Raw genomic sequence first — 24,351 nt, forward strand, 5'->3', positions numbered from 1 at the left:
TGTCTCCTCTCTACACTTTGCTCTCCTGAATACTTCCCACTTACCTTTTGGACCCAGATCCAGGAGCACTTTCTTTGTGAAGCCAGCCTTTCTCAACCTCCAGCTAGAATTAAGCATGCTTGCCTTAACAAAGCTCTGAGAATCTTTCCAATTTATTCATTGTTCTTTCAGAGAATTGTTTGTCTCTCTATGATATGGATGGTATCTGATTCCCTTTCTATGGCCTCAGAGCTTAACACAGCTGAAGCTCAGAAAAAAAGTGTTTGTTGGATTTAATTTAACTTCCAAATTCAAAAGTACTACCTATAACCTATAAGGAATGCTCTAGTGTGCCTAGGGATCTAAGTATGTTTAGCCTGGGGGAGAAAATACCAATGGGGGTGGAGGGGGCTAGTGGAGGTGGCAGGATATGATCTTAAATATCCCAAGGGCTGTCACATTCTGTGCTCGATTAAGCACAATTAAAACTAACAGGTAAGAGTTGGAAGGAAATTTGTCTCAGTTTAAGAAATAACTTCCTAATAGTAAATATCTAAAATGGAACAGGTTACCGTAGAAACAATCATCACCAATTCCGCATCAAGTAAAGCCTTTAAGGATAGGCTGAACAAACCAATGACAAATGTATTGAGAAAGGAATTCTTTTCTGTGTTCACAGAGACGCTGAATAAGATAACCTCACAAGAATGTCTTGACCTTGACAATTATGCTGCTGTTAAAGAATAATTTCCCAAAAGTTGAAAACATGACTCCCATACGTGCATAGCATAAAGAAGTGTTAAAGATTTTATTCCATGAGAGAGATAGTAAAACTAGGTCAATAAAATTAGAGGAATAAAGATTATCTCCACCAGAAAAGGCATCCTGATATAACTTTGCTGAGTCTGAGATAAAATTGGTTAATGTCCCGTGTGTGTTACATGCTCTTGGATCTGCTTTGACTCCTTGTGACTCTATGAATGAGCGATGTTCACAGTGTCCTGTCATCAGCAGCCCTGCTCAACCTCTGTAGACTCATGCTTATGGCTTCTTTTATGGAATCAATCCATCTCATATTTGGTCTTTCTGTTTTCCTGCTGCCTTCTATTTGTTCTAGCATTATTGTCTTCTCCAAAGAACCCTGGCTTCTCATGATGTACCTGAAGTAGGACAGCTACAGGTTTGTCGTTTTTGCCTCCAGCAATGGTTTAGGCTTAGTTTGCTCTAGGACCCACCTGCTCATCTTTCTGGTGGTCCAGGGTATCCACAGAGCTCTCCTCCAACACCATGTTGGAGGTTAATGTCCTACAGGGTAATAAAATTGTAGCCTTTAGGATTATCCTTTTTACCATACAGAAATGTTTCACATCTCTACTGGACAAGGCTTACGAGTTAACACGTAACTTTACAGACACAGAGCTCTTACTTAATAGTCATTAGAAAAGACAAATGACAGCCTTTTGGAGGCTGTGAGGGAGTCTATTCCCCTAGCTTCTAGTGGTGGCTGGCAATTCTTCGTGTTGCTTGGCTGGTAGACACATCACTCCAATCTCTGCCTCTTTGTTCGCATGGCATTTTTTATTTTATTTTTTTATGTGTCTGTCTGTTTTCCTGTCTTTCCTTCACTATAAGGACACTAGTCACATTGGCTTTAGGGCCCACCTTACTTCAGTATAACCTTATCTCAACTAATTACATTTGTAAAGGCCCTATTCCCAAATAAGATCACATTTTGAGGTTCTGGGAAGAGCATACATTTGGGGGTGGGGGCACTATTTAAACTAGTATGCCCAGTAAGACAGTAAAAGGATATATCATCTACTTTTTGGAGGCTTTGTTTCCAAGTTTTAAAGACTTTTTCTTAACAGTGGCAGATTTGTATTTTCCTGTCTCTCAACTGATATCCCATGTATTTCAGCAATAGTCATCCAGTTGAGGCCAGCTCTGTATAGATTGATATAATTAAAACAAAAGAAGATACTAAATATGTCCTAAAAAAGTAAGGTGTAGATCCCATAGGAATGCTTGACTGTAACGATTTTAAAAAGAGCTTAATTTCCAGAGCAGGTCTCAGGTCATTCGGTTACTATTTTGGGAGAAATTATTCTCTTGAGCTGTTTTGGTACCTAACATATTCCTGGAATTATTAAGACCGATTCAAGGGGGTAGGTCTTGGCACCCATTAAGAACAGGGGATGGAATTTTAAGTTATACAGGCAGCATCAACTGCCCTTCTTCTTTTTTTTGTTTTTGTTTTGTTTAAACGAATGATTTCTAATAGGATATCCAGTTAGGCAAAATTTAGGATTTCATGGCAAAGAAGTTGCTAGTACTTGTGTAGTTCAGCCTCTGTAGCAAGTCTCTAGAGTAGATACTTTGGGGGTGGGGTAAAGTGGGGAAGGGAGTCACTTCAACCCCTCCCCTTAGTGATACAAAGGTTAGATGGCTAGGGGTCCATTACCCTTAGTGGGGAGAGTCCAGAGTAACTGAACAGAAACTATTTTGGATAAGCTTTCCTCCAAAACCCTGGTTGGCAGAGATAAATCCTGAGTTAGGAGGTGGGTAGAGCTGAGTGGAAAGGGACTGAGACTCGCCTTTCACTGCTGAGATTCCACATTCTTGAGGCTTTTCTGATAAGACAAGATGACTTCGACCCAGCTAAAGTCAATTGATGGGAAAGGTGACCTAGGCCACAACTGGGAACTCACTTATCCATTCATAGCTATCTATCTATCTATCTATCTATCTATCTATCTATCTATCTATCTATCTATTATCTATCTATCTATCTATCTATCTATCTATCTATCTATCTATCTATCTATCTATCTATCTGGGTGGGGAGGTACCTGGGCTGGTGAATTATGCTTAGCACAAGCTTTAAATATTTGTTGACTTCCAAAATCTAACTGGTCTGGCAGATTCTCATGCTAAAAATAAATGGCTGAGTATGTGGTTGAACTAAAGGTGGTATAACTTTAAGGTCTAAGTGTAGGGCGCTATTGTATCAGAAACCAAGAAGCCATGACAACCAACTGGGCATCCATCGAGCATAATGGTAGCCCCAGAAAGACAGTGCTGGGCTTGATCTGCAAAACTCAGATTTCCTCTGCCTGGTCCTTTGGGGCTGAGCAATAAAACTTAGAATTCTTGGCAGGTATAAGGAAACTTTCCAGAAGAAGATAAACGAAATTTCTGATAAACAGGACAGGTAAGGGCTCAAGCAAGAAATTGGAAAAATAAAAGTGATAATGGCTCAACCAATTGCAAGACACTTAGTGACATTTTGGCCTGATTTTTTTCTTACTAGAAATCACCCCCAGGTAAATGAATCTTTCCTTTTATTCTTCTTTATATGAAAACTCTGGCTTGCTGCCTAGAATTGCGTTATTCTTATTTCTGGAAAAACATTCAAGAAAACTAGATAGAATAATCTCATTTAAAACAGATGATGACACACATTCTGTTTATTTTCTCTTGGCATTTGCCAAGGTGCACTTTGTGTTATTCTTTATGGTATTTGTTTTATAAAGTGCAGAGATGCTGTCACCGTTCCCAAGGAGTGCTATACAAAAGGCCTAGGTATAATCTTGAGCTGTTGCAAATGCTGTTATTATTGTTGTTTTAGTAGTTCTTTTCAAAATCAGCTTCATATTTTAAAAATGCTACTTATTATATATTTAAAATGCTACTTATTATAAAGCAGAAAAATAGAGAAACCATTAGAAATTCTATCTCACAATGATGACCACATTGATACATATAAGTATCCAGCTTTATATTGTTAGAAAGAGAAAATAGACCACAAATGGAGTCAGTTGTGGTAATCCCCACCAAGAATTACTATGTAACCTAATTTCAGGTTCAGTTTCTCCCAGGAGTAGAATTTTAAACCAATCATTCTGGAATTTCCTGATCAATATTAATGAGGTGATCTGACCCCCTGCCTTCCCCGCAAGAAGGTGACCTTGCCTAAAATAATCCACTCTCTTAACTTCCTTGTGCCACACTTCCTCTGCCTATAAAAACCTTTGTTTGTTTGTTTTTTACTGCTCCTTGGAGCTCCTTTCTGATCGCCAGATGAGATGCTGCCCAACTCACGAATTGTTTGCTAAGGCCAATTATGGCTTTAAATTTCCTCAGTTGAATTTTTGTTCTTTAGCAATATAAGCATATACTATACATGTTCTGCAATCAATATCATTACTCAATAATTTGTCATGAACACCTCTCCATCTCCATAAATCTAGATCTAGAAATCACTTATGATCATTGGAGATTACCACATTGTTTGTACCAAAATTTAGGGCCATTGGGCTGCCTGATTTTTTATCAGTATGAACAATGCTGAACATCTTTGTACCTACATTTTTCACATTTTTTTAATGATCATCTTAAGGTAAATTCTAAAAACATTTCTAGAAAGGTTATAGCCATTTATGTTTCCTGCAAGTTTGCAAAATCCTATTTCTTTTTTTATCCTCACCCGAGGACATTTTTTCCATTTTTTGTTCAGATAGAGCGGGAGGGAGAGAGAGGAAGAGAGAGAGAGAGAGAAACATCGATGTGAAGGGACACATTGAGTGGCTGCCAACCACACGACCAACCAGGGCCGGGGACAAACTGCAACCGAGGTACGTGCCCTTAGTGGGAACCAAACCCGGGTCTCTCTGTACCTCAGGCCGACGCTCCAACCGCTGAGCCAAACCGGCCAGGGCAAAAATCCTATTTCTTAATACCTTGCCCAAATAGATTCTGTCAGTATATTTAATCTCTGCCAATCTGCTAGGCAGAAAAAGTTTAATTTTGTCTTAAAACTATTACGAGTAAAATATTTTAAAATGTAAAATTTATATGTTTTTGTACCACCTCAGTGTTCAGTTCTACCCCCTAAGATCCCATATTTTATTTAAATTTTTATTTATATATATATATATTTATTTTTTAGAAAGAGAGGATGGGAGAGAGAGATAGAAACATTGATGTGAGAGAGAAACATAGATTGGCTGCCTCCTGCGTGACCCCCACTGGGGATCAAGCCCGAAACCTGGGCATGCGCCCTGACCAGGAATCAAACCAGGCACTCTCAGTCCACGGGACAACACTCAATCCCCTGAGTCACAGCAGCCGGGCAAGGTCCCCTATTTTATTTATTTCTCTCTCTCTTTTTTTATTCCTCATCCGAGGATATTTTTCTATTTATCATCAGATAGAGTAGGAGGGAAGGAGAGAGAGAGGGACAGAGAGAAACAGCAATGTGATAGAGCCACATCGACTGGTTGCCTCCTGCCCTGCCCTACTAGGGCCAGAGATGAACCACAACAGAGGTATGTGCCTTTGGTCAGAATTGAACTCGAGATTCATTGATCCACAGGCTGACGCTCTAACCACTGAGCCAAACCAGCCAGGGCAAGATGCCCTATTTTAAATATTTCTATTTTTATTACTCATTTTGACTATTTCTGTAACTTAAGATAACACTGTTATATATATGTATTTATTTACCGGTGTTAGAGATCGTATTGACTTCCATTGAATTATCAAGGATATGTGTTTTCATGGTCCTTTCTGCCTCTGTTTTTCTGCATCTTTTCCTGCTTTATCTGTTTTATCTCACATTAATCTAGAGCTAAAATTCAATATTTGTTTGGATTTTTACAAAAATCCACTTGCACAAAGCTTTTATAAACAATGTATATTCCCCAAAGGGATTGGAGATAAGTGTATATTGAAGCAAAGCAAACACAGAGCTGTCCCATTTTAACAGTTCCATCAGCTGCCTGTGGTTAATTAAAGATGGCAACCAATCGTTTGCCATTCTTCTGACTCGGAGGTGGAGTTTATTTCCCCTCCCTTTGATTCTAGGCTGGCCTGATGACTGCTCAATCAATAGAATGCAGTGGAAATTAACTTCTTTGAGGCCTGATGACTGCTCAATCAATAGAATGCAGTGGAAATTAGTTTCTTTGAGGACTGGCAGCTTCTGCTTCCTCTCTCTTAGAATGCTTGTTCTTGGGGTAGCCCCTCTTGAACTCGGCCACCATGATGTGAGAAGCTCCAGACGACATGTGCCCAGCCAAAAACCCAGCCAAGTGCCAGCGTCCACTGCCAGCAATGTGAGTGGGCCATCTTGAACATTCTAGTTTAGTTGAGTACCCAGCTGCCTGTGATCATGTGGAAATGGAAAATATATCTAATGAACTTATGGATTTGGCTAAGGAGATTTCAAATGAGCTCCTAGATGTCTTCAGACCCAGTTCACATCATTTGTGGGCAAAAGAAACTCCCTGGTGAGTCCAGACTTAGGGTGGACTGTTAGAGAGCACTACAGACCTGATGCAGCTGCCCCACCTCTGGGTTTATCCTTCATTTCATCCCAACATCACCCCCTTTTGCTGGCTCTTAAGCCATTCTCTCCCCATCTCACCATCATCACTTCTTTTTCTTCAAAGGGAAAACTAGCTAAATTCCTCCTCTGGTTTTATTTAAAATATCTTTCACTACCCTGAAAATGTTATGCCTGCTGAGCCAGGTTCTCAGTGGGGAGGAACTTACCACGGCACTCTTCCAAATAAAGCCAGTTTTCTCTCAAAGGAGGACTGTGACCAGTGAAATTTTCTCTGCCGATGAACCATACAGAAGCTACACTCATCACTTCTGCATTCACAGCCGAAACAACTCTTCTCCTTCCTCCCCTTTTCTGTCCTCTCTCCTTCTCTTTTATCCTCTTTTCTTTTGAACCTGCCTCCTGTTCTCCTCCCCCTCATTCCTCTGTTCACCAGGAGGAGATAAAAACAAAACGAAACTGTCAGTGAGGAGCTACCCTGTTGCTTATCTATTTATTTATTTTAATCCTCACCTGAGGACATTTTTCCATTTTTTGTTCAGAGTGGGAAGGAGAGAGAGGAAGCGAGAGAGAGAGAGAGAGAAACATTGACGTGAAAGGGACACATTGAGTGGCTGCCACCCGCACGACCCAACCAGGGCCGGGGACAAACTGCAACAGAGGTACGTGCCCTTAGCTGGAACCGAACCCTGGTCTCTCGGGACCGCAGGCTAATGCTCTAACCGCTGAGCCAAACCGGCCAGAGCCCTGTTGCTCTTTTAGACCAATCACTGTCCCAATTCCAAAAAAACAAATTGCTTCACTGCACAACTGTCCACCCAGAGTTCATAAATAAGTGTTAGATGATGGTGGAAATGAATTAGTCAGTTAATCAACACATTTGTTAAGCACTTGTTTTCTGAAAGGCACTGAGCTAGCCAACCCGGAAGGAATAAAAGATGTATTACACAGCTTCCCATTTTATTTCCTCTCTCATTGTTGCTCTCAGTATTGTGTGTACATGGAAGTAACTCTCATTCTAATTTATTAATTCAAACATATTTACTGAACACCCCTAATGTGTTAGGCACCATAGAAGTTACACATTTTGGAGGCTTCTGGCCTGTTGAAACAATATACCACAAACTGGCTGGCTTAAAAACAATAGATGCGTATTCTCTTGTGATTACGGAGATCAGAAATCTGAAATCAAAGTGTTGGCATGAGCATTTTCCTTCTACAGCCTCTACTAGAGGATCCTTCCTTGCCTCTTCCAGCTTCTGGCAGTCCCAGGAGTTCCCAGGCATGGGACAGCATCACTCTAACCTCTCCTCTGTCTTCACATGACTGTCTTCTGTCAGTGTCTGTCTGCGTCCAAATGTCCCTCTTCTTATAAGGACACCACTAGTCATGTTGGAGTAGGGCCACCCTACTGCAGTATGATCTCATCTTAACTTGATTATGTCATCAAAGACTGTATCTTTAAAAAAGGTTATATTCACAGATACTGGCGGTTAGGACTTCAGAGTGTGTGTGTGTGTGTGTGTGTGTGTGTGTGTGTGTTTCTTTGGGGAGGGCAACACAATTCAACCCACAACACTCTTTTCTCTCTCTCTTCTACTCTTAATAAGCTTCTGTTATTCTATACCCCATTTTATAACTTTTTCTCCTTTTCTTCACACATCTGTGCCCTCCAGCCTCATGCCCCTCTATCCCAGACCAGTCCCACCTTGGTTCCCAGCTGCATAGCGAACGCTGTGTCTCTCCCAGTGGTGGTGCTGGCTGCCTTGAAGGTGGGTCACAGGGCCTAGAGGTGCACAGAGGAGGGAGAAGAACTTAGATAAATGTCTTCAGGGTAACAAATGTCTCAGCAATTGCTTTCTCTCACCTACTCTCCCAGTGTCTTGCAGTCTTGAATGTACCACCCACTGGTAAACACCCTGGAAGGAAAGAGCTGAAAAAAAAAAGAAGGGAGATAAGAGTGAAGAAATTCTCTAGATAATTATAGCAGGCAGTTAATTTAATTAAGTGAATATTACTCAACCACTTTAAAATACCTGCCAGAATGTTATTGGATTTCCATAAAGTGCAGCAATATATTTCTAAATAAGTAGAAAAAGATTATAACTCTTAACTTGGGCAATAAAATTGTTAATAAATCCTTCAACTCCATCTCACCATTTTATATTTCCCCCAGTGGGTCCTACCTTTACTGGCATGGGGTTTGCTATTAAACGGCACATCATTGGTGCCTAATGCTTGAGTGGTTCTAATTAGAGCAACCGTAAGAGCTGATTCATATAAATAGGGGCTAGGGTAAAGAGGCTTAAACAAATTTGGTTTCTTCTAAGACCTCTCTCCTTGGCTTGCAGAGGGCTGCCCTCCCATAGCATCGTCACGTGGTCTTTCTTCTGTGTGCACCTCTGGTGTCTCTTTCTGGGTCCACCTTTCTTTATACAAAAACCAGTATAATTATATTACCGCCAACTATAATAGCCTCATTCAAATGCAATTACCCGCTTAAAGGCCATATTTTCAAATCCAGTCATATTCTGGGGTGCTGGATTTTGAAGGGACACAATTCAGCCACAACAACTGAGTTTGTCGAGACTGGTTGGTTTGGGAAGGTGTTTATGACTCCTAGCATGGCTTTATTTCCTTCTTCCTGTCTTTACCTCCATCGTCCCAAGCCTTGATTGGGTACTTCACTGATGAAGATTATATCAAGAGACCAGACTTATTCTATCTTCTTTGTGTACCCCTGAGCTTATGGCTTTAATCCTCATGGTCATAAAATGGCTGCTACATCACCAGCTACCAATATGCATTCTAGGCAGATAAAAGAGGACACGGGAAGAGCAGAGAGGAGTCCTTCTCAAGGTCTTTTACCTATATTTTGGTGGCCAGGCTTGGGGCATGTGACCGCTTCCAGCTGCAAGGGAGGCTGGACATTTGAGCATTGTGTTTGCCAACTTCTACTGTAGCGGGGCTTAATGCTGAAAATTAGAAAGTAGGTACTGTCCTCTCTTTTGGCATTTCTTCTCAAGAACCTCAAAAGCAACCTCTTCGGTTCCTGAGAGGCCCAATTTGAGTTTAAGCAGCTTCTTCTGCACTCCTGCCCATGGGTGGAGGTCAGTGTCTGAGCACCTGCTTGGCCAGCCTGCTCTGAGGTGTGGCACCTTGGTTGGCCCTGTTCACTTCCCAAGGTGCACCTTTATCTCTCTTGTCTTTTCATCCCTACTGTTGGTTTCAATTCACGGAATCTTATTTCTGTGAATGTGGTTGCAATTCCTGGTTTTATTCCTGCCTCCCTGAACTGTACTACCCTCCAGGAGACTGGTAGGAGCTGCTCTAAACTCAGTGGAATCCTGCTATTTTAGAAATATATATTACACAGGTTCCTTTACCTTTTCTCTTCCGGCACCCCACCCACCCATCCCCTACACAAACGTTGGTGTGTTTTGCTGCCAATGGCTCTGCACCTTTGCCTGCTGGAGGATTGCCTGTGGACTCCTGGAGCAAGCTTGGCCTCCGCACACTGAGATCCAGCAGTGCCTGGAGCTTAGGCCTCTTCTCGGCCCCTCACCCACCCAGCCCTAAGCCAACAACATGCTGGTGTAGGAGTAGGAAAGTCCTGCAAACTTTCCTCTGAGGCTTAATTTAAACTTCAGACTTTCTTGCTAGATCAGGTCCATGTTCCCTTGCTTGGCTTTCCCTCCCCTAACACAACCCTTTTTGGCTTTCCCTCCCCTAACTAGCTTCCTCATTAAATCACCTGCACACCAGTCCTCATCCCTGGGCCTCTGGGAACCTCGCCTAAGGTAGTAGGAATGTGTGTGGGGAACAGAAACGGCTCACTTTGACTGCAGTGAAGAAAGGCAAGTCAGGGCAAAGTTGTAGAAGGCTTTCCATGTCAGGCAAGGCATCAGTGATTTATTCTATAGGAAATGGAATGTCCCTCATAGGTTTTCAACTGTGAATCAGCCTATGAGTGAAAGGGATTAATAAATGAATTACAGTGGAGGAAATCTAGAGGCAGTAAACCAGCGAGAAGGCTATTTTAATAATCCCGAGTTACCAAAGGCTGAAAATAGGTTTGTAGGATGTGGCAGCAGGAGGGGAGAGGACTCACGTGGGAGGAATTTGGGAGGCTGTTCTGGCACAATGTGGAAACTAACACCGAGGGCGAGAGATAAGAAGGCATCAAAGCTGATACCAAGTCCTGAGTCTTGGTATGTGGGGAGATGGGGTGCCATGTGCAGAAATCAGAAACACAGAAAGAAGGGCTGGTGTAGAAGCAAATGATGAATTCAGTCTCCGTTTATGGTCTACTACACTGAAATAGCATTTTCTAACCTGGAATTTATATTTCTTTCCCTGGCATGTTTCATGATTTATCTTCAGGAGCAGAGAGTCCTTTCCAAGTCATCATCTTGCATAATTCTTAGATCATTATGGCTTAATTGGTGTTTGGTCATTTTTAGCCTCAGCCTTTCAACATCGAGGGAGAGTTTACAGGGGAAAAGATCTGGTTGTGGTGACAGCAAGCTTCACAGAGCTCTGTGTTGTCTTCTTTTACAGGTTCTTGAATAACACACATTGCATTTAGATAGCACCTAATGCCAACTGAGCAATGCGCTGTGAGAATTGAGTTGATAAATGGTTACATTCAACAGTAGGGCTTATTTCACATAATAAGCCAGTCAGAGAAAGACAAATACCATATGATCTCATTATATGAAAAATCTAACGAACAAAATAAACCGAAGGATAAAATAGAAAGGGCAGCATAGATACATGGAACAGACTACCATCAGAGGGGAGTGGGGGTAGGGGACTAGATGAAAGAAGGTGAAAGGATTAAGCAAAGAAAACATATATGCATAACCTACAGACACAGACAACAGTGTGGTGATGGCCAGAGGGAAAGAGGGGACAAATCGGAAGGGAAAGAGACTTCACTTTGGGCGATGGGCACACAATGCAGTGTGCAGATGATGTTTTGTTGGGTTGCACACTTGAAACCTGTATGATTTTGTGAACCAATGTCACCCCAATAAATTCAATAAACAACAACAGAAACAGTAGGGCTGAGTTTACTACACATTTTAAAAATTAACAATGTCCTTCTTCATGAACCTATGATATATCAATCCTTCTGCAGAAGCAGAATGGGTGAACTTTCAGGCTCAGAAATTCTGAACAATGAAGACTCAGTATAACCCGTGTATTACTGAAACCGTTTTTCTCATAGACACAATACTTAGCTTTATTGGCAGTGTTATCTGAGATTGCATTTTGCTTAAGAGAATGAGCCCTTGTACTAAGAACTGGGAAATACTCAAAGGCGCTCACTTTTAATTTAAACACAAGTTAAATATACCACCCCAGAGTAGAGATACCGCCATTGTTGTTAGTGCATCGGGGGTTTATTGTTTTCCAAATTTACATGTTCTTTGTGTTAGATGAGTATGCTGTGCTGTATCAGCAGCTCTCTGTGGGGATCCCAAGGAAAAATCTTGTATTTAGAAAACAAGGACTAAACCACTGACGGATGATGTCTTAATTAGTTTAATCATTCATGAGTTGATTTCAACCCACCAACATTTTTTTTAATCCTCACCCGAGGATATGTTGTTATTGATTTTTTAGAGAAAGAGGAACGGAGGGAGAGAGAAAGAAACGTGCTCTGACCAGAGCTTGAACCCACAACCTTTTGGTGTATCTTCCAACACTCCAACCCACTGAGCCATTTGGCCAGGGCTAGACCCCCTAACATTCCTGAGCACCTACTATGTGCTAGGCATAATGCTACACACTAAACACTGGAGATACACAAATGAATAATGAGGCATGACCCCTGTTGTGGAAAGACTCACAGACCAGTCGGAGTCACAGGCATCAGAAATCGATAATTTCAGCCTTGTGTGGTGTGGTTCTTATGCTGCAGAGAGGAGGGGGTGCCACTGGAGGTGGCAGAGCCTGCCTTTCTCCATGGTGAAGCCCTCCCACTCCTCTGCCTGCCTTGGAGTCTCTCTGAAATGCAAGTGATGGTGGCTGTGTCCCCACAACAAGCTCTGAATAAGTAGCCTCTGTCTGATCTCACTTGGGTGGTCTTTGCTTATTTACACACAGAGAAGGCAGAATAACGGAAGTGCTAAACATACCTACACATTTTATATTGTGTGGAAATAAAGGAAAGAGTAATTCATTCTCTTGGAGAAGACGAAGATGCAACCTTGCAATGACTAGCTGGAAAACACCCACTCCTAAATAGTGTCTCTTCTAAATTCTTGTACACTAATACGAAAACAGTCTGTAGATTTTTCACGAAAGGGGAGATCCTGTTTGGTCTCCAGAGGGAAGAGCAGTCCTGGCAGCTGCAGCTTAGATTCCCTGCTTCTAGCGCAGGACTTGAAGAAAAGCTTGAATCACTGGAACTGGCAGGGGCTCATCCAGACTTCAGGAATTCTCTGTTGGATGTGAGCATAAATCGAGACACTCATGTTTGAGTAAGAAAGGCTGTATTTGCATTGATTCCCTAAATAACATTTTGAGATATTTATGATTTTTCAGCCCAAACTTCTCCCTTTATTTTCTTTGTTGAAACAGATAACAGATGCTGATGTTCCTTGTTCAGAGAAGGCTTGTGGCTGACTGACTTACCCTAAGTCCATAGAGGAGATAAGGCTGTAGATCCCTGTAGGGAACCTCCGATAAGATAGTTCTTCTTGGAGAGCTGATGTGTGGAGAATGAGGAAGAGGTCTTGCTCCTTTTGAGCCACGTCCCCAACATAGATTAGAAAGAGTTGAGGTTTGAGGCTGGGTCGGGAGTCTTGGAGGAGGGGGGTCTTGATTAATCACTTCCAATAAACACCTGGAGACGCTGAAGGACACAAGGGAGAAGTAACTATGGCTATGCTCCTCATTTAGGCAGATGGGATCCCACAGTGGATGGCAACAGCTGAGACTGATTGCAGAATAATGACAAACTTCCATAACTTTGTGATAGCTCCAGGGAGCTGTCTGGAAACTCTGAAGATGATGGAGGTTACAGTGTCTACCAACTTGGCATTATTGGCATTGGAATCAAAATCAGATATATATCTATATATCTATATCTATATCATCTGTATCTATCTATCTATCTATCTATCTATCTATCTATCTATCTATCTATCATCTATCTATCTATCTATCTATCTATCTATCTATGTGGCGGAAGTGGGGGTGGGGGTCTTGCACCGGAGCTTGTGGACTGTGATTGATGGATACTTACATGAAGTTAACAAAAACTTCATGAAAGGTCCATAGAATAAACACTTACAAATGATGTCACACGGTGTGTGTGCAAGCTCAGGGTGCACTGTATGTAAGGAAACTCATGGCTTGGGGGGATGAAAGGCAAAGCAGAGGAGATAGGTGAGTTATCTAGCCACCTACTAGACAGTGTGAAGGAGCATGTTTTGTTCACCCGTGTGCAGATTTCTTTGCCCTCCTGTCCCTTTTGCTTATTACAAATTTGGCGGCTGTTGTTTGTGTTAGGATTGTGAACTGGGTAAAAAGGTACTCTCTTAGGGAAATGCATTGAATAGGATTTGAAAGCAGTATAGAAAGGATGAGTTAGTTGGGAAATAGAAAATTTTTATTATATAAATTATCGGTGCTGTTTATGTCACCTGGGCTTAGAGAAAAGGGAACTACAACATATTTCTTCTTTGGGAAGAAATGTTTCAAAACAAGTGAAGTTTAGAAGAATATATAGCCCACATCTACAGATGACAAAATTTGACTTCATTAAAAATATTTACTGGATTTCCAACAGAAAAACAAACTGGTCCTGGTTTAAGCCTTATCTAGGTGACCCACAACTCTGCAACCCATGGTGTTCATGCTCTTCTGCCACTAGCTGTAGCAAGGGAGAGTCTCTTTGGGGGTCAGAGTGGGGAGAGAATGGAAGCTGGGGTATGACTGGCAATCGCTGATACCAGATCCCAGGGCATGGTGGAAGCCAATTCACTAGGACAGAGGATATTTTGGGGGTAGTCAGTTTCTGGAGTGCTGTGAATTTGTAGCACAACATCAGCCTCTGGGCATGCACCTGGGGAGGCAGCTCTAACAACCATAGGTCCGAGAATCAGCTTCTCAGACAGGTGTTCATGCCATAAGGAGAACTGAGCTCCTGGCAGGACAGTGGGTCAGATTAAAAAATCGAGGCTAGAGGTGAATTCCATGGCTTGGGCCAGCAGAGAAAAGCATTCTTGGGCACAAAGGGCTTGCTCTGGGCACAACAGGTTCTGGATCTGCTAGGCAGCCAAGGAATCTGTCTACTGGGAAAGACAGGAGCCCTATGGTGGGGGTCAGGGACTATGGCACCTGATTAATCACTGGAGAAGTCTCCTCTTTCGTTGGGCACCTGGAGGGTTGGTTGTTTGGTTGGGTAACCACCCAGGTGAAGCATCTGCCGTCAGCAGTTCTCCAGGAAAGGGAGACAAGGTGTGAGAAACAAAACCCACAGCAAGTGGGGTGGATGTGCCAGCCTAAAAGGGTCTGAGTGAGATACCTATGGTATGTACAGTGTTTCTCGCGTAAACTGAATACAGTCAATTGTTTGCTTGTCTGTATGTGTTTTAACACAAAACTGAATGTTCCTTGTAATACACCTATTTAACCTAACTCCTCCCTGACCTCTCAGAGATTCCATCAGCAAATCCTGTCATCTTCCTCTTTAAAAATCCCCCACCCTGGCCAGTGTGGCTCAGTTAGCTGGGCATCGTCCCATGCACCAAAAGGTCACCAGTTCGATTCCTGTTCAGGTCTTGATCCCCAGTAGGGAGCATGCAGGAGGCAGCCCTAGTCAATGCTTCTCTCTCGTTCCCTCTTCCTTCCTCTCCTAAAATTAATAAAAACATATTTTAACCCCCCCAATTCTATCATTTGCCATTGCTTCCACAAATACCACCCTATGGTCTGTTTCTTTACTGGAACATGAACTTCATGAAAGCTACTAATTGTTATGTCTCTAGTGCCTATAATAATGCTGGCCATGAAGTCTGCGTGTAAATAACAACGTTGAACTAAAAAAAGTACCTGAGTCACATCTATTGAGTTCACTCATATGTTTGGGCTTATTCCTGCCATCTTAATTCGTGTTTTTAATTTTTTAACGATACTTTCTCATGGCCTTTAGCTGAGTTCACCCATATTTTGTTTTTGTGGGGTTTTTTTGCCTTTTTTTTTTTTTTTTTTATTGTTTACCTTCTATACGTTTGGAAGGATGTATGACTTACATCTAATCTTTTAATACTTGCCCTTAAATAAACAGTATTGTCTAGAATGAATAATTATCTAGACATATCTAGAATTAATAAACTTTGGAATTAACTTTATTCTCTGCCTTCCTCACTTGCACCCCAAAGATAAGAATTTATTGCCCTCTTAGTTCCCACAACCTGAAATCTCACCTGCCTCCATGGAATTTCACACTGCACAAGATAATTTATTGAAAACATAAATATTTAATACTTATTTTAATGTAACAATAAATTTTACTACCGTGTTTGTAACTTGTTGCTTTATAACTCTTACCTCTTCCTCCTGGAGACTCCCTTTTCCCCACCCCCATAATTCTCATTGTGATTCATCCAAAGAGGGTCCTTGGATAGTAAATTTTATGAAATCTTATATCTGTAAAAGTCTTTATTTATTTTACAGCTGGTGTCAGCAAACTCTTGTGAATGGTCAAAATGATAAGTATTTTAGGTTTGCAGGCCATATGGTGTCAGTTGCAACTATTCAGCTCTGTTGTTGTAACACAAACACAGCTTATAGACAAAACCCAAAAGATAATATACGAATGAATGGGCATGGCTGTGTGCCAGTACAATTTTACTTACAGAAACAGGTGACTGGTCTACTAGCCATATTTGCTGACCTCAGTTGTAAATGATAGCTTGTCGGGGTACAGACTTTTAGATTCAAAGTTAGTATTTTCCTTTGGATATTGAAGATAATTGCTCCCATGTCTTGTATCCATTGCTGTTGCCAAGAAGCCAGAGGCCAACAAGAGTCTTTCTCCTTTGTAGTGAACCAGTTTATTTCCCTCTGGAAGGCTTTAGAGTTAATTTTATTTTAGTGAAGTTTCTCCATGGATTTTCAGCTGCCAACTCCCCCAAATGTTTATGGAAAATAACTTTTTGATAAAGCAAAACTAAGTTTATTAAACCTACTGCAGTAAGGGAGACCATAACCTGTAGAGGCTCTTGGCAAGTAAGAGGGAGGATATTTGTAGATTTGGGGTTTAGGACTGTTGTGATTTAAGGAAGGTCTTTGAAGGTGAGATACAGGTTGGAGTGGGCATAGTTCCTGACTGCTAGTTTAGGATTGGTGCACACTGATGCTCAAAGCAAATATTGATATATAAACTGTTTGATAAATGAGCTGTTTGCTCATATAAAATCACTATTGTCCAGAGAGGACAATTGTTTGCCCAGATGGGCAAACTGTTTGCCCAGGCAGATTGGTTTTCAGGAATTTCCTGAAGTAAACAGCAATTATTTATTGATTTATAGCCTTATCTTTCTGGGCAAGGACTTCCTGGAACAATTAAATCATGTTGGAACAGGTGGTTTGAGTTCTTGTTCCCAATATTTAAGCTAGGTGGATGCAACTGTTCTCTATTTTTCTGTCTAAATAATTAAAAAAATTTACCCTACTGGGTAATGAGTTCAGAGACTTTATGTCTTACTTCAGTTCTGTAAATTTCCAATCAGTTATTTCTTTAACTTTTATTTACTTTTTATTTTTGCTAGGTTCTTCTTTTGTCTTTTCTATTACATGAATGATAGAACACGATTTATTCTATAAATCTCTTAATTTTGTCTTTTGAGCAAATTCCATGGCTCCACTTTCCAGTTGACTTGGTCCTTAGTTTGCTCCCATATTAAGCTTTCAATTTCAACAATTATAATTTTAATGCACAAGAGCTTTTATTATGTCTTTTTATTCTTTTGATTGCCTGCATTATTTCTTCAAATCTTTGATATGGTTGTGTCTTTAAAATTCCCTTGTGTGACTGCACCATTCAATTTGCTTCTTTAGTTATGAGCTTTCTCTTTCCCCCTCATTTTCCCTCCTCTGTCTTACGGTGTTGCTCTCCTCAAATATATATATATATATTTTTTATCCTCACCCGATGACATTTTTCCATTTTTTTTTGTTCATATAGAGCGGGAGGGAGAGAGAGGAAGAGAGAGAGAGAGAAACATCAACGTGAAAGGGACACATCGAGTGGCTGCCACCCACACGACCAACCAGGGCCGGGGACAAACTGCAACCGAGGTACATGCCCTTAGCGGGAACCAAACCCGGGTCTCTCTGGACCGTAGGCCGACGCTCTAACCGCTGAGCCAAACCAGCCAGGGCTCCTCAAATATTTGATTCTCGACCGTGCACTGTAATGTTAAGATTTCCTGTTACAAGATCTGCTGTAACAGTTTACGCAGATTGGTTGAGGAGGGGGTGGGAATTGCCACTGCGTTCATCCTTGACACTGTCATTAGTGAGCATGGCAGAGGCTTCTGTGATGTCGGGATATCTCACAGCTGGTCTTCGAGGCTTCGCAGGACCCTGCCCCCAAGTTCCTGTGCCTACTGCTTTGCGGGAAGTGAGAACCTGCACATTGCTGCCTGTTGCCATGCCCAGGGAGGAGGTGTGGATGCCCTGGGGCTGCCCTGTCTGCTGTTCCTACCTTGGTGGCTCTGAGCTGACTCCTCCTTCTGGATTCCAGCCCTTCTTGGTCTGGTATATCTTTGAGGCTGACAACAGAATTCTCTTACCCTATTCCTGGGTTGCAGTTTTCCTCTGTGATTTATTCTTGCCTGCTTCCTAACTTTAGGGATTATTTACAGTTCTGGTTCACCCAGGGAATCCTTCTTTCCAATAATGACTATGCATTTGTTTACTTTGTCTATCTAATTTCTATGCATTTCAAATAGAAGGGATTTGGAATAAGTCATGGAACACTTATTTTTTAAAAATATCAAATTCAATTAAACTCTGAGCCACCATCTCATCTGGTTGGCAAAAAGTTCATTCAGTTATTTGGGGAATCTCATTATATAGCAAGATTTTGGGGCTAATGTAGAGATAGTTATCCTGGGAGCTGATCTTTGGTCAGCCCTGGTTAGCCCTGAGAAGCCCATTGTCAAGGCCCATTGCTTATTCTGCTACTTCTGTATCACCAAGGATATAGAAGTCTTTGCCAGTGCTCTGCTCTGTGCCTGGGGTCCAGTCTCTCTATGCACAGAAACTACCATTCCCTGAGGCTTAGCCACCATCCTTGGCCATTGTGAGGGACTTGGTGGTGGGTTGTAAGTTCCTGTCTCTGCCCCATCCTAGTTTTTTAGTTTAGGGGACTTTCCCTATTTTTGTGTGTTTTTTGCCCCCATTTCTTCTACCCCTCCCCACCATTTTCTAAGCACCTATTTCCTCCTTTCCATCCTCAGGATGTAACCTGCAGAAGAGTGGTAAGGTTCCAGGGAAGTCTACTTCTAAGGAAAGGAAACACAGAGGCTCTCTTGGCATGGACAAGAAAGAGTCCAGTCAATAAAACACATAGCTTTCATTCTTATTTGTTCTAGTTACTAATGTCTTGTAATAAACCACAAAAACCAATGGTATAAAATAAGCATTCTATCATATTCATAGATTCTGTGAATCAGGAATTTGCACTGGGAAAAATAGGGATGGCTTGTATTTGCTCTGTGATGTCTAGATCCTCAGCTGGGAAGACTGGAAGGAGAAGGGGCAATCCAAGGCTAAGGACTGAGTGCGTGGCATTGTTAAGATCTAGCCCTGGGCCCTGGCCAGTGTAGCTCAGTTGGTTGGATCATTGTCCTGTACATTGAAAGCTCATGAGTTTGATTCCTGATCAGGGCACATACCAAGGTTGTGGGTTTGATCCCTTGGGTTATATGTGGGAGGCAACAGATGGATATTTCACTTTCACATTGATGTTTCTCTCCCTCTTTCTCTAAAATCAGTAAAGGAATGTCCTTAGATGAGGATAAAAAAAAAAAAATCTAGCTTTGGAAATCACGAAGAGTCACTTCCAGTTACTGTACTGGTGAAGGCAGTCAAAGAGCTACCCAGGTTCAACAGGAGGGGCAGAGACTCTTCTTCCACCATGGGAGGAGTGCTCAGGGAACAAAGAACACATGGAATAGGACACACCACCACGGCAGTGTCTGGAAAACACAATCTGGCAGAGACCATCCTTTGGCCACAGCAATGCATCTTCCTTCTACATGTGAGATAGTCTCTCCATCCCCAGGAACTCCTGTATTAGCTCTTCCACAGAACTGTTAAGAGTAGGGGAGCCTTTGCCTCCCACATAAATCATCATCTTCCTCCTGAAACCCACGCCGAATACACATGCCATCTAAGTAAAACAATGAGAGCCTCTGCAGATACCAGAAATGCCTTGAGAACATCGGAAAAAAGACAAAGCTGCTGTCAACAGCCCCAGAAAAGCCCCCAAATAAACATACAATCTGATTAAAACCAGTTTGCTGTATGCAAGTGTGACGTGAAGGTCTGTTCCCAGCGCTGGTTCAGCCGCCATGTTCCTCCCGGGGAGACATTCTGGAGCTATTGATGCACAGCAGTGAAAACAAACCCAACTCAATATGTCAAATTATCTTGCCACACATTATACACTTGGAACAAAAATGCTAACTTAGATATCTATGGGTGGTGAGATTATTGGTATTAAATTTTTTTTTTTTTTTGCTTTTCCCAAATGTTCTGAACATTTTTTAATTTTCTACAGTAAACAGAAAAGAAAACCACCTACGACACCCTCTGTGTCAGACATCATGCATTTTCTACTCGATCACAGTTCTCCTTTTCCCCCTTTCTTCCTCCCCTTCTCTGCTCTCCTCCTGCCCCTGGGACTGACCCCTATATATGTCCTCCTGCCATCTGGCTTCTGTATGGGGTTGGCCAATGGGAGGAACTAGCAGGAGGTCAATGGCTGAAGGAGAAAGCAGTTGGGTATTCTTTCCCTGTTCCATCTGTGTCTCAGCTCTGGGGTGACCGTGTCCTCTATGAGTACAGCTCCTGCTGGGGTCCACCCTCATGGAGCTAAGTTTAGTGGGCTGAGACACATCATTTCCTCTCTGCCTCTTCAGGGGTGGTAACCGCTTCTCACTGTTCTTCCTAGTTTCTTCCTATCTCTTGTGGGTTCCCTTAACGCCACCCACACCTCTGTAAATAATTCCTACATTAAACCCTGTCCAGCCCTGGTCAGTTTGGCACAGCGGTCAGAGCGTCGGCCTGCAGTCCAGAGAGACCCGGGTTCAGTTCCTTCTAAGGGCACGTACCTCGGTTGCAGTTTGTTCCCGGCCCTGGATGGGTCGTGCGGGTGGCAGCCACTCAACGTCTCCCTTTCACGTCAATGTTTCTCTCTTCCTCTCCCTCCCTCCCACTCTATCTGAACAAAAAATGGAAAAATGTCCTCGGGTGAGGATTAAAATAATAATAATAATAATAATAATGAAAAACATAAACCCTCTCCATAATTTCAACAAAGTGGTCCATGTTCCCTGCAGAGCCCTGGGCTGACTCACCATGTTGCACAAGTCCTTTACTTCCTAGGCTTCCATTTCTTCATTTTTAAAATGATGGATTTGGACTAGACTGTGTTTCAAACTCTGTTCCATGGTAAGTGTTCTTTAAAAAGAGTTTCTACCCTTGCACGTTGTTGATGGGAAAGTAAAATGGGAATGTAAAGTGGTGTAGCTGTTATGGAAACAGTAGGACAATTCCTCAAAAAATGAAAAATAGAATTACCATCTGATCCAGAATTTCTACTTCTAGACATATGTCTCAAAGGATTAAAAGCAGGGTCTCAGATATTTGTACTCATGTTCACAGTAGCATTATTCATCAGAACCAAGAGGTGGAAGCTGCCCACATGTCTACTGACAGATGAATGAATAAAGAGAATGTGCTGTATACATGCAATGGAATATTATTCAGCCTTAAAAGAAAGGCCATTTGGGCACATGGATAAACCTTGGTGGCATTATACAAAGTGAAATAAGCCAGTCACAAAAAGACAAATATTGTGTGCTTCCACTTCTATGAGGTACCTAGAACAGTCACATTCATAGACACAGAAAGTAGAATGTGGTTACTAGGGGACTGGGGGAGGGGAAATGGGGCTTTTTTTTTTTCAATCCTCACCCGAGGATATTTTTCCATTGATTTTCAGATAGAGTGGGAGAGAGGGAGTAAAAGGGAGAGAGAGAGAAACATCGATATGAGAGAAATACACTGATTGGCTGCCAACCAGGGCCAATAGAACTGCAACCGTGGTACACGCCCTTGATCGGAATTGAACTTGCAACATTTTGGTCTGTGGGTCATCACTCTAACCACTGAGCCAAACCAGCCAGGGCGAAAATGAGGCATTTTTTGATCAATGGATAGAGTTTTGGTTCTTTTTTTAAAAAAAAATTTTTTTTTCTTTATTGATTTTCTAGAGAGATAGGAAGGGAGAGTGAGAGAGGGAGAGAGAGATAGAAACATCAATGAACTGGTTGCCTCCTGCATGCCCCCCACTGGGGATCAGGCCCACAACCTGGGCATATGCCCTGACCAGGAATCAAACCAGTGACCTCTTGACGCTCGACCACTGAGCCACACCGGCCGGACCAGTTCTGTCAGATGAAAATGTTCTAGAGATGGGTTGCTCAACATGGGAATATACTTGACACTACTGAGCTTGACATTTATAAATGGTTAAAATGATAAATTTTATGTTATATGTATTTTACCATAATTAAAGATAAAATTTTAAAAAGTGTTCGATTTCAAAACAAAAGGGTCAGGTGTTCTGTGGTTGCATTGTGTTTAGAAGAGCTAGGTATTATAGTTGTGTTCTTTTTGTTTTGAGATTTTACAGTACACAAAGTTCCCTGAGAAGATTATAATAAACAACACCAACAACAAAACACCCTAATTTCTTTCATCTGTATGAAACAGTTTCCCAGAATAAACTGACCATGGAGACCATAGCTTTGAACATTAGTGAAGAAGATAATCTTTAGGGTCTGTTGAAGTTTAAAGTCCTATTATTCGCCCTGGCCGCTTTGGCTCAGCGGTTAGAGCGTCGGCCTGCGATCCTGAGAGACCCGGGTTCGGTTCCCGCTAAGGGCATGTACCTCGGTTGCAGTTTTTCCCCGGCCCTGGTCTCTCTGTTCCTCTCTCTCCCTCCCACTCTACCTGAACAAAAAATGGAAACATGTCCTTGGGTGAGGATAAAAAAATAAAGTCCTATTATTCTTTTCTGAGTCTGAAAAGATTCAGCCCCAGACACTGTTCCTTCTGACACTTACTTGCTGCCTTTTCCTGAACTGGGGATTCTGTCTGTCACAGAAGGGTCTGGACAGTGACAGATGGGACAGAATCTTCTTCAGTGACTAGAATCTGTGCAGAAAGCTTTGGGAGCCCAAAGTCAGCTGCGTTTATTTCCTTGGGCTCTCTGAGGATCAAGTATCAAAATATTCGAGGGTTGCCTGAGTACCGTTTTTGTGCGTGAATGGTTTTCAGTGTGCATATTAATGTGAATCAAAACCCAGGAACACATATACTCCTAAGAACAATGCACATTTCCTATGAGATTTTATTGTAGCCACTGTATTTTATCTGAATGTTCTATGCTCTGGGAATTTTTACAAAGGCTCTTTGTCTTTGTGGTTATGTTTATTATGCTAGGAATTTGATTTGTGATAATCTGACATAGACCTAGTATAGTCTAATTGTATGTAAACACAATCTTTCTAGATATTCTTCTCAAGATGATTATTTAGTAATCAGGAAGTATTACCATAGATTTTATTTTAAAACAAAACTTTAAGGAGCTCAATAAGAACACAGTTGTAAATGGTCCTGACCAAGGCTTTCAGAATGCAGTTTCTCATTCGTCGTGGACATGACCACAGACCATTTTCCCACTAGGTTTTTTTTCCTGCTCTGTTGGTAATGTGCAGCCTACTGGGAACATTTCATTAACCTGTACTGATTTTCACTGCCTAGATCAGCTCTGTCCAATATAAATATAACACAAGCTATATGTGACTTTGTAATAGCCATTGGTAATCAGTGAGATTTGACATCAGCTGCCTTAGATCTCTGGAGTCTTGCAGATGTCCTTTGTCTAGCTAGTCCTTCTAGGTTGCCGGTGAGCAGATAGTTCGTGATCACATGGTCATCTCTATTCCTGTGTTATAGGACTGACTGAAATGACAACTGGAAGAGTCAAACTCAGGAGGAACTACAGCAGTGGGAGGACGCAGAACATGTGAAATTCCTTCAGTAAAAATGTATTAACTTCAAATAACTGTGCCTATGTTACAAAGAATAAAAACCCTTTACACTGTTTGTAAACAAAACAAAAACAAACGCACAATTCTAGAGAAATGATTACAGTTCATTTAGAAGAAGATTCTTAAAGTGAAATAAATGTTTATACTACTCAATTTCTAGCATTGAATTGGCCTGGTGGACCACCAGGGAAATGATCTGACTGTCATCACAACACCCAGCCTTCTTTTTCTTTACCCATCTCCCATAACACAGTCTAGAAAAGGAGGACCCCTGGCTTTCGCGGACTCCTCGAGCTGATCATGCTCTACGCACTTGAGAAGACAGGAAAGCACTGGAGGAAGCGTCTCTCATAGCCATGGCTGCCTCCCTCCTTCCACATTGTACTGGGAGGCTGGGGTGTTCGGGGCTGTGGCAGCTACTTTGCCAGCCATTAGGAAAAGGCCAGCATTTCACAGAGTGGTTGACCCAGTGCCCTGGAAGGATCAACCATCTCCATCTAGACTTCTCACTATGTGTGACATGCCAACTAAATTGCAGTAAGTTCAATTCAGCCGAGCTTACTGAGCATCACTGATGGTTTCAGCACTGTTCCAGGCTCTTTATTTATTTATTTTTTATCCTCACCCAAGGACATTTTTCCATTTTTTGTTCAG

The 24,351-nt window shown here is 41.9% G+C and overlaps 1 non-coding gene across 1 annotated transcript; it reads left to right on the forward strand.

Moving 5' to 3' along the window:
* The first annotated feature begins 23,255 nt into the window (after positions 1–23,255).
* LOC118623111 lies at positions 23,256–23,377 on the forward strand. The gene has a single exon (XR_004958214.1). It is a non-coding gene; the product is annotated as a small nucleolar RNA SNORA32 (small nucleolar RNA).
* The last annotated feature ends 974 nt before the right edge of the window (positions 23,378–24,351 follow it).

This window comes from Molossus molossus, unplaced genomic scaffold, assembly GCF_014108415.1.
Source record: "Molossus molossus isolate mMolMol1 unplaced genomic scaffold, mMolMol1.p scaffold_m16_p_9, whole genome shotgun sequence".
Classification (NCBI taxonomy): domain Eukaryota; kingdom Metazoa; phylum Chordata; class Mammalia; order Chiroptera; family Molossidae; genus Molossus; species Molossus molossus.